Source organism: Lithobates pipiens, unplaced genomic scaffold (genome assembly GCF_037356315.1).
Source record: "Lithobates pipiens isolate NorthernLeopardFrog02 unplaced genomic scaffold, aLitPip1_a1.2 Scaffold_1, whole genome shotgun sequence".
NCBI classification, from domain to species: domain Eukaryota; kingdom Metazoa; phylum Chordata; class Amphibia; order Anura; family Ranidae; genus Lithobates; species Lithobates pipiens.
Window position 1 is genome coordinate 91759408 of NW_027507685.1, and position 14011 is coordinate 91773418.

The following is a 14011-nucleotide window of genomic DNA, read 5'->3' on the forward strand; positions in this document are numbered from 1 at the left end:
ATGGTTTTGGTAAATCTGAAGGAAAAACTCAGCAGATAATCTGATAGTGTGTATGGGGCTTTAGTCTGTAGGGTTCAATATTGAGTTGGCCCACCTTTTTGCAGCTATAACAGCTTCAACTCTTCTGGGAAGGCCATCCACAAGGTTCAGGAGTGTGTCTATGGGACCATTCTTCCAGAAGCGCATTTGTGAGGTCAGGCACTGATGTCGATGAGAAGGCCTGGCATGCAGTCTCCGCTCTAATTCATCCCAGAGGTATTCTACTGGGTTGAGTTCAGGACTCTGTGCAGGCCAGTCAAGTTCCTCCACCTCAAACTCGCTCATCCATGTCTTTATGGACCTTGCTTTGTGCACTGGTGTGCAGTCATGTTGGAACAGGAAGGGGCCATCCCCAATTGGGAGCATAAAATTGTCCAAAATGTCTTGGTATGCTGACGCCCTTAAAGCCTCATACACATGACTTGACTTTGTACAAACTTTCCTGTGGATTTTTGTACAAAGGACGTCGGCCGAGAACTTGTATTGCATACAAACAGCAGGACTTTTTCAGCCAACTTTCACCAAATCATGTGCTTTTTCTGCTCTTTACCGCCACCTTTGGACAACTTCTGTATTGTTGTCTGATCTTTTGCATTGGTTCCGAGCATGCGTGTTTGTACTTTGTACAAAAGTCTGGTTTTCTGGTTTTCTGTACGCACAATCAGACTTTGCTCCATCGGACTTTTGTTGCCAGAAAGTTTGTCCGTTCGCACAGCCAACAAAAGTCCTATGAAAACCGAAAAAGTTTGTCCGATGGAGCGTACACATGGTCGGATGTTGCTCCAAAACAGCTAATTTGCATGTTTGTTGTCAAAAAGTCTGGACGTGTGTACGGGCCTTTAGGGTTCCCTTCACGGAAACGGATGGGCCAAGCCCAACCCATGAAAAACAACTCCACACCATAATCCCCCCCCCCCCCTCCACCAATTGATTCAGACCAGTGCACAAAGCAAAGTCCATAAAGACATGGATGAGCGAGTTTGGGGTGGAGGAACTTGACTGGCCTGCGCAGAGTCCTGATCTCAACCCGATAGAACACCTTTGGGATGAATTTGAGCGGAGACTGCGAACTAGGCAGTCAGGCCTTCTCGTTCAGCATCAGTGCCTGACCTCACAAATGCACTTCTGGAAGAATGGTCCCTTCCTGTTCCAACATGACTACATACCAGTGCACAAAGAAAGGTCCATTAAGACGTGGCTGAGTGAGTTTGGGGTGGAGGAACTTGACTGGCCTGCACAGCCTTCCCAGAAGAGTTGAAGCTGTTATAGCTGCAAAGGGTGAACAAACTCAATATTGAACCCTACGGGCTAAGACTGATCCTAACCCCCCCTTTTTTTTTTTTTTTTTTAAATGACGCAATGCAATTGAAAGAGGAAATTCATTAAAAGGGGCTCTTGTTGACCTTTTTTGCTTTGGGTAGAATATGCGAACGTCTAAATATAGAGCTAAACCTTGGAACACATTGCAAATATGAATGCTGCATGACTCATCGTGTATTCTGCATGGCCTTTATATATACATAGATTTATTACACCTACATACATTTGAAATGTGTTCTTTGCTATTTAACTCCCCTGCTGAATTCATTGGAAGAGGCTGCTGAAGAACCCATAGATTAGAAATGAGGGTCATGATGTTGGCTAAATTTGATATCGCTGCACATTTTATTGATATTACTGTGGCTGAAATATGGCCAAAGCGGAAACTTTCCATTTAAGTCGATGAGCTGCTTAAGTGAAATCTGCTTAAAGCCCAATTCTAGATAGGGTTGCCACCTTTTCTTCAAATCAAACCCAAACACTTCAGCGGTGCACAGCAATTTTTCTTTTTTATAGTATAAACTATACATATATTTTTCTATTAACATTTCCAATCATATGACGTTAATAACAAGAGTTCCCCTTTAACATCAGAGTCCACAGAGCTCCCCTTTTACCTCTGAATCCACAGAGTTCCCTTTCAGTGTAAGGGGGGACTCTGCAGACTCTGATGTAAGGGAGAACTCTGGGGATATAAGGGATGTTCTGGGAACCCTCATTTAAGAGGGGGAACACTGAGAACTCTTGATGGTGAGCTCACTCCCCTCTTGGCAGTCAGCACCTTTTATTCAGATGTATCTGAGGCTGCTAGACTAATACAAATACTAAGACAAATTCCGCCCCCCACTATCCTTTTCTGCGGCACAGTTCCGGGGGATTGGAGTGGGGGGGGTAAGGTAGGAGGAAGAGGAGCAGATCGAGCCCTTTCTCCTCTCTTGTCAGTGTGGGGGGCAGGGGGGTGGGGTTAGTGTTGGCTTTGGGCAGTATGAAAGAGTGTAACAGACACTCTCGGCTTAGCAAACTGCAGCCAGCAACCCTGCTGAGAAGCCCCAGTCCAGTCTGAATAATGTGTCTGGGTTTCAGGCAGTCTGAAACCCGGACGCACGATTCCAAACCCCAAATGTCCGGGTGAATCCCGGACAGGTGGCAACCCTAATTCTAGACGCTGCACCTCCCCCCCCCCCCCCCCACTGTGACTTTTTTTTATGTTTTTACTTGAATACATGTTTTAGGTCTCCAGGCTGGTCTGTTCTGTTCACTTCCTCTCTGGGTCAGTGGTCATCAATGCAGTAAATGAAGTGTCCTGATGGTGCCCCTCAGGGGCAGGGCCATAACACCCTGCATTCACAGACTGAGGACATCTTGTGGCCAAGAAGAGGTACTGTTGGTTATATTTACAGAATAAAGGTGGTGTAGAGATGGGCCACTGCAGACTCTTGAAGGGGTATAGGCCTGGGTGCAATCCATGAAAAATATGAGCCAGTAGGTACACTCAACAGCTGTATGAAGTTGGCACCCCATGTTTGTAAAAACCTGAATAAAAATATATCATTCGTTTGTGCTGCGTTTGTGCTGATTTGTGCCGCAAAAATTAGCGTTTGTGCCGGTTCGGTTTCTGAGATATTAAACATTCAATTTAATGCAAGCCCCACCCACTTTGCACCCCACGTTGCTGAATTTGAAAAACAAACGCGCCATTAGTTTGTGCCGCGTTTGTGCTGCAAAAATAAACGTTTGTGTCGCTTTGGTTGCAGAGATATTTTGCATTATAGTTGCTGAAACCCTGCCCACTTTGCACCCCACGTTACCAAATTTGAAAAACAAATGCGCCATTCGTTTGTGCCGCGTTTGTGCTGGTTTGTGCTGCAAAAATAAATGTTTGTGCCGCTTTGGTTGCGGAGATATTGTGCGTTATAGTTGCTGAAACCCCACCCACTTTGCACCCCACATTACCGAATTTGAAAAACAAACGCGCCATTCGTTTGTGCCGCGTTTGTGCTGGTTTGTGCTGCAAAAATAAACGTTTGTGCCGCTTTGGTTGCGGAGATATTGTGCGTTATAGTTGCTGAAACCCCGCCCACTTTGCACCCCACGTTACCGAATTTGAAAAACAAAAGCGCCATTCGTTTGTGCCGCGTTTGTGCTGGTTTGTGCTGCAAAAATAAACGTTTGTGCCGCTTTGGTTGCGGAGATATTGTGCGTTATAGTTGCTGAAACCCCGCCCACTTTGCACCCCACGTTACCGAATTTGAAAAACAAAAGCGCCATTCGTTTGTGCCGCATTTGTGCTGGTTTGTGCTGCAAAAATAAACGTTTGTGCCGCTTTGGTTGCGGAGATATTGTGCGTTATATGTTGTGAAACCCCGCCCACTTTGCACCCCACAATACCGAATTTGAAAAACAAACGCGCCATTCATTTGTGCCACGTTTGTGCTGCAAAAATAAACGTTTGTGCCGCTTTGGTTGCGGAGATATTGTGCGTTATAGTTGCTGAAACCCCGCCCACTTTGCACCCCACGTTACCGAATTTGAAAAACAAATGCGCCATTCGTTTGTGCCGCGTTTGTGCTGGTTTGTGCTGCAAAAATAAACATTTGTGCCGCTTTGGTTGTGGAGATATTGTGTGTTATATGTTGTGAAACCACACTGACTTTACACCTTGTTACTACATCTTACATACAGAACTTACAGAACCTATACTCAGCTTGGGTTTCCTTAATGTAAAGCTCCTCCCACTGTGCCGAGCACTGCACTTCATACTGTACCCTGAAAAAGGCAGCATTGGAGCTCGAACAACTTTTTGCTTGATGGTTTCATTCTAGCTCAGGGAATCCAGGATAAATTAATTTTTAACATCTTTAATTTTACTTATTATTAATAATTATGCAATGTATTCAATTGCAGTAAAACCAAAAATGTTCTTCCAACATATCAGCGGAGGAGGATGAGGATAGACAATCAACATAACAGGACAGTCACTCAGCATCAGCTTCAGGTGCTTGGTAGCTGTGGGTGATCCAAGACTGATTCATCTTGATGAAGGTCAGTCGATCAACTGAGTCGGTGGACAGGCGCACCCTGTGATCGGTAACAAAGCCACCAGCAGCACTGAAGGTGCGTTCCGAAAGAACGTTGAATGCAGGACAGGCCAGTAGTTCAATTGCATACTGTGCAAGCTCTGGCCAGTGATCCATCCTCAAGACCCAGTAAGCCAGAGGATTTTTTCGGTGGGAAAGGTGTCCAAGTCTGACCTTGCCCCTAGGTATTCCTGTACCATGTAAATCAGACGCTGGCGATGGTTGCTGGAACCGATCATACCTTGGGGCTGCGGACTAAAAAAGTGTCTGAACGCATCGGTCAGACGGCCACCTTCTTCACCGCTCCTTCTGACCGATGCCTCAGCAACACGTTGTCGAGGACCAGGAGTTTGTAACCTCCCAGTCCCTGGGAACGCGTTACACAGACCTTTCTGCAAGGCCTCCCGGAGATGTCTCATCCTCTGCTCCCTCTGCGACGGCAAGATAAGGTCGGCAACCTTACCCTTGTACCGTGGATCAAGGAGAGTGGCCAGCCAGTAATGGTCCCTCTCCTTGATCCGAAGAATACGAGGATCCTTCCGCAGGCTTTGCAGGATCAGGGAGGCCATGCAGCGTAGGTTAGCTGAGGCATTCGGTCCGGAGTCCTCTGGGTCACTAAGGACAACATGATCCGCAGCTACCTCCTCCCAGCCACGTACAAATCCATGGGTTTCTTGGGACTGTAAATCATCCCTACAAGACTGCTGCTGCTGCTGCTGATGCTGAGTGCCAGCCTCCACCTCCATGCTGACACAATCACCCTCCTCCTCCTCCTCCTCATCCTCTTCCTGTGTGATGGGTGGCACAGCAGGAACACTGTCTGGATAAAGGGGGCCTTGAGAGGCAAGGAAGTCCTCCTCTTCCTGCCTCTGTTCTGCCTCAAGTGCCCTGTCCATTATTCCACGCAGCGTATGCTCCAAGAGGTGGACAAGAGGTACAGTGTCACTGATACATGCACTGTCACTGCTCACCATTCTTGTGGCCTCCTCAAATGGTGACAGGACAGTGCATGCATCCTTTATCATGCCCCACTGGCGTGGTGAGAAAAAACCGAGCTCCCCTGACCCTGTCCTGGTGCCATAGTCGCACAGGTACTCATTGATGGCCCTCTGCTGCATGTGCAGCCACTGCAGCATGGCCAATGTTGAGTTCCACCTGGTGGGCATGTCACATATAAGTCGGTTCTTGGGCAGGTTCAACTCCTTTTGGAGCTCAGCCAGCCGAGCACAGGCATTAAATGATCGGCGGAAATGCACACAGACTTTCCTGGCCTGCTTCAGGACATCCTGTAAGCCCGGGTACCTGCCCAAGAACCGCTGCACCACCAGGTTAAGGACGTGAGCCACACAGGGCACATGGGTCAGTTGTCCCTGTCGGAGGGCGGAGAGGAGGTTGGTGCCATTGTCGCAAACCACCATTCCTGGCTTAAGCTGGCGTGGCGTCAACCACCTCTCGGCCTGCCCCTGCAGAGCTGACAAAACATCTGCCCCAGTGTGGCTCCTGTCCCCCCAACAAACCAGCGCAAGCACGGCATGGCATCGTATTGCCTGCATACTTGCGTAGCCCCTGGAACGCCTACGGAGCACCGCTAGTTCTCAGGACAGAGCACTGGAAGAGGCCATGGAGGAAGAAGAAGAGGAGGGGGTGGAGGAGAGAGGTGTGTCACAACCAATAGTAGCATTTTGGAGGCGTGGTGGCGGAACAACCTCCAACACTACTGCACCTTGTCCTGCATCCTTCCCAGCTGCCAGAAGCGTGACCCAATGGGCCGTGAAAGACAGGTAACATCCCTGTCCATGCCTGCTGGACCATGAATCAGCGGTATTATGCACCTTACCGCTGACCGCCCTGTCCAGCGAGGCAAGGACATTGCCTTCCACATGCCGGTAGAGAGCCGGAATCGCCTTCCGTGAGAAAAAGTGGCGTTTGGGGACCTGCCACTGAGGGACCGCACATTGTACAAACTCACGGAAGGGGGCAGAGTCTACCAACTGAAAAGGCAGCAGTTGAAGTGCTAGCAATTTAGCCAAGCTAGCATTCAACCGCTGGGCATGTGGATGGCTGGGAGTGAACTTCTTTCGACGGTCCAGCAGCTGGGGCAGGGACATTTGCCTGCTATAATCGGACGTGGGTGTACTGCTAGCAGAGTGCCCAGAAGCACTTGGCTGTGACACACCTAATTCTACACCTTCATTCCTCTCAGATCAGGTTTCAGAGAGGACTGAAGGTCTAGTGGGGTTGGGGATCCCAGCTGATGAGGAGCAAGGAGAGGTCCGCTTTGTTCTTTGGTGTGGGTCTTTGAGGTACGCTTGCCAACGAGCTGCATGGCAGGTCAACATATGTCTGGTCAAGCATGTGGTGCCCAAGCGGCTGATGTTTTGGCCACGCGAGATACGCTTGAGACATATGTTGCAAATAGCAGCAGTGCGATCTGATGCACTCGTCTCAAAAAAGGCCCACACCAAAGAACTTTTAGAATAACGCGCAGAGGCAGCGCCCTGCACAGGCGGAGCTCTGCGGTGTGATTCAGTCGGTGTGCTGCCCCTAAGCTGGCCCCCGGAGGGCATCCTGCCTCATTGGACATGTGCCTCCTCCTCCTCCCTCCTACCAGGCACCCACGTGGAGTCAGTGCCCTCATCATCCCCTCCCTCTTCATCGCTGGAGCAAACCTGGCAGTATGCTGCAGCTTGTGGAACATGACTGCCAGATTGCTGTCCTTCTTGAGCATCCCCTCTCTCTGCGCTCACGCTACTGTCTTCCTCTAGCTGAGTATCATCATCAGAGCCTACAAAACACTGGGGATCCTCCTGGAGCATGTACCCAACACTGTGCTCAAAGAGTTCAGGAGACTCCTCAGGAGGACGTGGTGGGTCTAGGGAAGGAGTCACTGATGATGACATTGAGAGGAGGGAAGACGATGGGTTGGCAGCTGCTTTGCTAGTAGCCTGAGCCTGGGTGAGAGAGGATGAGGAGGATGAAGAGGGCTTGGTCATCAACTCTACCAAGTCTTCGGCATGTTGCGGCTCAACATGTCCAGCTGCCGAAAAGAAGGACAAGCGTGTCCCATGGCCACGTGCTGATGATGACGATGCACCGCGTCCACGACCAGCACTGTTGTCTCTAGACACAGAGCCTGCTTGCCCTCTTTTATCGGCTCGTGTCTGTCTGCCTCTCCTTGTTGGCCTTCCAGACATGGTAATGGCCTGAAGGGAGATGGGAAAACCAGCAATTGGGTAGTGTATATTGTTCTGGAGGCACACACAACTTCCACTAACTCCTGCAGATGGCTCAATTAGAGAAGAGCTATGTAGGTGGATATAACGGTGTATACTGCGTTCAGAGCACGCAGACAGCACGCACAATCTCCTACAACTGACTGCAAGCTTTATTTAAAAAGAGCAAGATAGTTAGCTATATAGGTGGATATAGCGGTGTATACTGCGGTCAGGGCACGCAGACAACACGCACAATCTCCTACAACTGACTCCAAGCTCTATTAAAAAAGAGAAATATAGCTAGCTATATAGGTGGATATAATGGTGTATACTGCGGTCAGGGCACGCAGACAACAACCACTACAGAAGAGCAAGAACGCAAAATCGGCTGATAATGAACGATGTATACTGTGTTGAAGGTACACAGAACACCCACTAACTCCTACAGACGCCAACACACTACACAAGGCCGCCGCGCTGGCGGCCTTATATAGTGTGGGGCGTGTACTACACAGCCTGAGCTATGATTGGCCACAGGCATCCTGCCTGTGGCCAATCATGGCTCTCCTTGCTGTCGGCGCTGTGATTGGCCAAACATGCGTAGGGTCACAGTGCATACTTGGCCAATCATGAGCCAGCAATGCACTGCGGTGGCGCAGTGCATTGTGGGCCGTGAGCGCCACACGAATTTGGCGCGAACAGCCCATAACGTTCGGTATTCGCCGAACGGACGAACAGCCTATGTTCGAGTCGAACGTATGTTCGACTCGAACACGAAGCTCATCCCTAGGCAACAGTGTAGTGGACAGTATAGTGTAGTGATCAGTGTAGTGGTCAGTATAGTGTAGCGGACAGTATAGTGGTCAGTGTAGTGGTCAGTGTAGTGTAGGAAAGTATAGTATAGTGGTCAGTGTAATGGACAGTGTAGTGCAGTGGACAATATAGTGGTCAGTGTAGTGTAGTGGACAGTATAGTGGTCAGTATAGTAGAGTGGTCAGTATAGTATAGTGGTCAGTGTAGTTCTCAGTGTAGTGGACTGTATAGTATAGTGGTCAGTGTAGTGTGTAATGGTCAGTAAAGGAATTAATCAAGTAGGTTAGTGTAGTGGTCAGTATAGGAATCAGGTAGGTCACTGCTATTGTATTTGAAGGGACTCGGGGAGTGCTAAAAGTCAGCAGGTTATGCCGCGTACACACGATCAAACAAGCGGGTGGAAAAGTCCGGCAAAGTCAAGTCCGCCGGACAATCCCCCCGTGTGTAGCCTCCGGCATACTTTTTTGACCCGAAAGTACGGCGGACTTAGAATGCCGTGTTACACTCCAATCTTCCCGCCTGACTCGCATTTCGGCGGACAATCCGGCCGTGTGTATGCCAGTCCGCCGTACTTTTGAAATGAGCGGACTTTTCCCGCCCGGAGAAAAGTCCGCTCATTTCAAGCGGGTCTCCAGGTAGGCGGGGCCCGCGAAGGAGAGGTTTGTGGATACAGGAAGTCACGTCTGAGAGACGAAAAGGAACATTTAACTGCTATTTGGCGTTTTTAAACTGATTTGTTTGTGAGTACCTTTCCATTTGTTTGAGTTTTTTTAATAAAAGTGTATACATACTTCACCATTTGGAGCCCTCCTGTTTCCTTCTCTGTGAGATCCTGCCTTAATGTGGGGAGAAGTCCTCCTAGTTTGGAACTAAGGGTACACCGCTGTCACCATCTGAGACCTTGGTCTCTTTATGCTGTTTGCCTTACAGCAGTAAGGTAAGGGGCCACCCTATATGTTAGATGCGGGACACTGAAGAGACACCAGAGTGTGCACAGTTTGCGTTGTATTGCACCTGCTACTACAAGAAGCACTTTACAGACTCTTTGCCACTTTTTAATTTTATTTTTATTTTGTTTGCAGTCTGAGAGATTTTTACATTTGTCTGCACTGAATGTTTCACCGTCAAGTTTTGTTTTATACACACTTTGTGTGATATTTTATTTATTTGCATTTATCACTGTATGGGTATATGCGATTTCTTTTCTATTTATGCGACTTTATGTGTTTCTATTTACACCGAGTAAGATAATTTATTTATTGGCATTTATCACTTTCACTGTGTGATTTTATGCGATTTTGCTTTGGTCTATGCGATTTTTATATATGTGGTTTTTATTTCTTTACATATATATATATATATATATATATATATATATATATATATATATATATATATATATATTCGTTTGGAATGTTTTGTTGCACTAGTCACTTTAATCACTGATCACGATTTATCACGGGAATCAGAATCTATTCACAGATAATTTATGTATTTATTGGTCAGCATTTTATGGATTAATATTATTTAGTTTATTGGTTTAAGGGAGCGCAGCACCATTTATTTGATTTTTTGTTAAAAATTACACACATGCCATGCATGGCACACGTCTTTAACTTGGTCATGCAGCTTTTCTTTCTCAAACACCCTGGTGTACAGGACATCTTGCGGCAGGCAAGGAAAATCTCGGCCCATTTCAGAAGATCTTACACGGCCATGGATCGCCTTGCTGACATTCAGCGGCGACACAATCTGCCAGTCAGACGTCTTATTTGCGATTGCCCAACGCGATGGAACTCAATTTTCTATATGCTTGATAGGCTGCTCCAGCAGAAGCGTGCAGTTAACGACTACCTGTATGAACTCTACAGCAGAACAGGTTCTGGGGAGCTTGGTTTTTTCACTGTGCCAGTGGCTGCTCATGTGTGACGCATGCAGACTTCTGCGGCCATTTGATGAGATCACCAAACTGGTCAGTCGCAGCCATGGCGCCATCAGTGACATCGTACCAACAACAGGAGTCTGAAGAGGAGTCAGAGGAGGATGGTGCCGGGGCGGATGAGGAGGAGCAAGAAGAGCATGCTTTAAACCTTTCTGGGATCCCTGTTGTGCCTGGATGGGGAGAGGAGAATGAAGAGGACGACATTATCCTGGATGATGAGCAGGAGCCAGGCCACCACACCGCTTCCAGTTTAGTGCAAATGGGGGCCTTCATGCTCCAGTGTTTAAACAGGGACCCCCGTATAAAAAGCATAAAGGTCAAGGACCAGTACTGGGTGGCAACGTACTTAGACCCCCGGTACAAACACAAAATGGCGGAAATGTTACCACCGTCACAGAGGGCTGTCAGAATGGAGCACTTCCAGGCCTTGCTTAGAGAAATGCTGCATTCTGCTTTCGCGTGCGCTGGCAGAAGAGGAATTCCCACTCCCAGAGAGAGTTGCGGGTACCAATCCAATAGCGCCTGCAAGAAGAGGGCGGTTTGAAGATGTGTTGGTGACTTCTGATCTGAGGTCATTCTTTCAGCCGACCCATCAACAGGTCTCATCCGGATCCAGCATCAGGGAACGCCTAGACCGACAGGTGTCCGACTACATCGGGTTAACGGCCGATGTGGACGCTCTGAGGAGTGATGAACCCCTGGACTACTGGGTGGGCAGGCTTGACCTCTGGCCAGAGCTTGCCCAATTTGCAATGGAACTGTTGGCTTGCCCCTCATCCAGTGTCCTGTCCGAAAGGACGCTCAGCGCAGCAGGGGGGATTGTGACCGATAAGCGCACTCGCCTAGCTCACGACAGTGTTGACTACCTCACATTTATAAAAATGAATGAGGCATGGATCTCGGAGGAATTCAACACATGTGACCAGTAGACCATGTATATGCATAACTCTATAAACTATTTATTTAATTGAGGACACGGACCTTTTTTCTACCTTTTGGCTCACTTCCTTGTAAAAAAAAGCACACCGTACTATATGCCCATACCCTCCTGTTTGAAGAGATTGAGTGGTGTCATATTTTTGGGTCCCACAGAGAGTTGCTGGTATCAGTGCTGCTGTCAGTGCTCTCTATCTCGGTGCTGGTGTCAGTGCTCTCTATCTCGGTGCTGGTGTCAGTGCTCTCTATCTATCTTGGTGCTGGTGTCAGTGCTCTCTATTTATCTCGGTTCTGGTGTCAGTGCTCTCTATCTATCTCGGTGCTGGTGTCAGTGCTCTCTATCTATCTCGGTGCTGGTGTCAGTGCTCTCTATCTATCTAGGTGCTGGTGTCAGTGATCTCTATCTATCTAGGTGCTGGTGTCAGTGCTCTCTCTCTATCTCGGTACTGGTGTCAGTGCTCTCTCTCTATCTCGGTACTGGTGTCAGTGCTCTCTCTCTATCTCGGTACTGGTGTCAGTGCTCTCTCTCTATCTCGGTACTGGTGTCAGTGCTCTCTCTCTATCTCGGTGCTGGTGTCAGTGCTCTCTCTCTATCTCAGTGCTGGAGTGGTGTCAGTGCTCTCTCTCTATCTCTGTGCTGGTGTGGTGTCAGTGCTCTCTATCTCGGTGCTGGTGTGGTCTCAGTGCTCTCTATCACGGTGCTGGTGTCAGTGCTCTCTATCACGGTGCTGGTGTGGTGTCCGTGCTCTCTATCGCGGTGCTGGTGTCCGTGCTCTCTATCGCGGTGCTGGTGTTGGTGCTCAGTCTCTATTGCGGTGCTGGTTTCAGACAGTGAGGGAAATAGCAGCGGAGAAGCCAATCAGCAAGCAGTGCCAGCACCATGGCTGAGGATTAGCATTGGACTGGCACCTCTGGACCACCGCAGTGGAGCCCTGCATAGGTGGGGGTAAGGGCCGGGCAGAGGGAGGGGCTCAAGCACAGGTTGGCACACTGGGACACGGGCACAAGACTGCGCTGCCCTGACTGTTGTACTGATCATCTCCTGCACCCCCTTCATAGCCTGCCCTGACCTTGCCTCTCCTCCATGGCCCTCATGCGCTCCTAAATTGTTAAAATTTCACAGATAAAAAAGAATGCTTGTCGTTGTCGATCCCAGATTCACTTAATACTTTTGTTATGTTAGTGTCCATGTTGTGGGACTATGTGTACACAGCTAGTAAGTATTTTGTGGCTGAAAATATGACCTGGAGGTTTTTAAGGTTCGCCTGCCATTGAAGTCAATGGGGTCCGCCGCAAACTTTGCGGTTCGCAAACTTTTGGCTGCGCTCATGAAACGTCCCATCAGAAGTTGGTCCATCGCTACCAATTATACCCAGTAAAGAATCCTAGCAGAGCCCGCAGATGTTTATACGAAGTGACAACTAAAGATTATTACAAAAGGCCTCTGAATAGCTGTGCTCTGGTGAGTTTATTCCCAAAGGGGATGGTTTTCTCATGTGGTGGCAATCTTGGGATGAGGTACACGAGTGACAAGAACTAGGATCACAGTAGCAAGAACTCTATTCCTCTAAAAAGAAATCACTATATTTTTGCATTCTTATATGTGTGGAATTTTATAAAAGTGTGTCATAATTGGATTGAGTGACACGAATGCTGCTATGGCATTCCAAGAACACAAATCGTATTGGAGTTGTAATATTATTATTATAATTTTTTTTTCATGTTTTACTCATTTTATAGTAGCTACTATTTATAGATACACAGGATAATGTGTTTATATTACCTTTACGCTAAAGTTAATCTGCACTAAGGTTATTTAAATTATTATTATTATTTTTGGGTGTTTTCCTTTTGGCATTGAGCAGTGCTACTCTGTCTTATTATTATATAAAATTGAGTACAAGGTATTTAATAGTTCATAGCCATTATGATAATAATACATCAGGACCCAATTCGATTTATAGATGGTAATGATATGAACTTTAACAATAACCATAATTAAATACAAATATTTTAATTAGCCAATCATAATCCAGGGCCTCTCTCTAATCCCCCAACAAGGGGGATTAGAGAGAGTTTAAACAGTTTAATACAGGCAGTAATACAGAGTCCAATGGATCGTATATATACACATATACATACACAATAGTACCCAAATATAGAGCCTAATGGATCCCTAACCTAAATATTCATTGTTTCATCCTATGAGAAGTAGATAAACACCCATGGAACCAATTATTTATGGTAGTAGACATACAATGGTTAGAATGGGCATAGCAAAGTACACAGCATCTGTAGCTCAACGCGTTTCATGGATGTAGCCAATCTTCAGGCGTGAAGCACGTGAACAGAATTCTATGGTTAAGAAAAATTTTAATTGGTTTGTTAATCCCAAATAGATGGGCAATAATGATAAATGGCAACAATAGGATGCAAATAAAGGGTCCCCCAGGGGCATATTACTTACAGGGTGTCTGTATGGTGGTGGTATGGCACCGAAGGTCACGGATCACCCAGAGGGAGTCATTACCGGGAGCTGTAGAGGCACGCCAGCAGATGTCGGCCATGCTCATTCATCAAACTCTACTCTTACAGACACCCGAGGGGGTTAGAGAGAAGCCTGTTGCGTTTTTTTTTTTTTTTGGGGGGAATTGCAGCCGCTGTGTCTT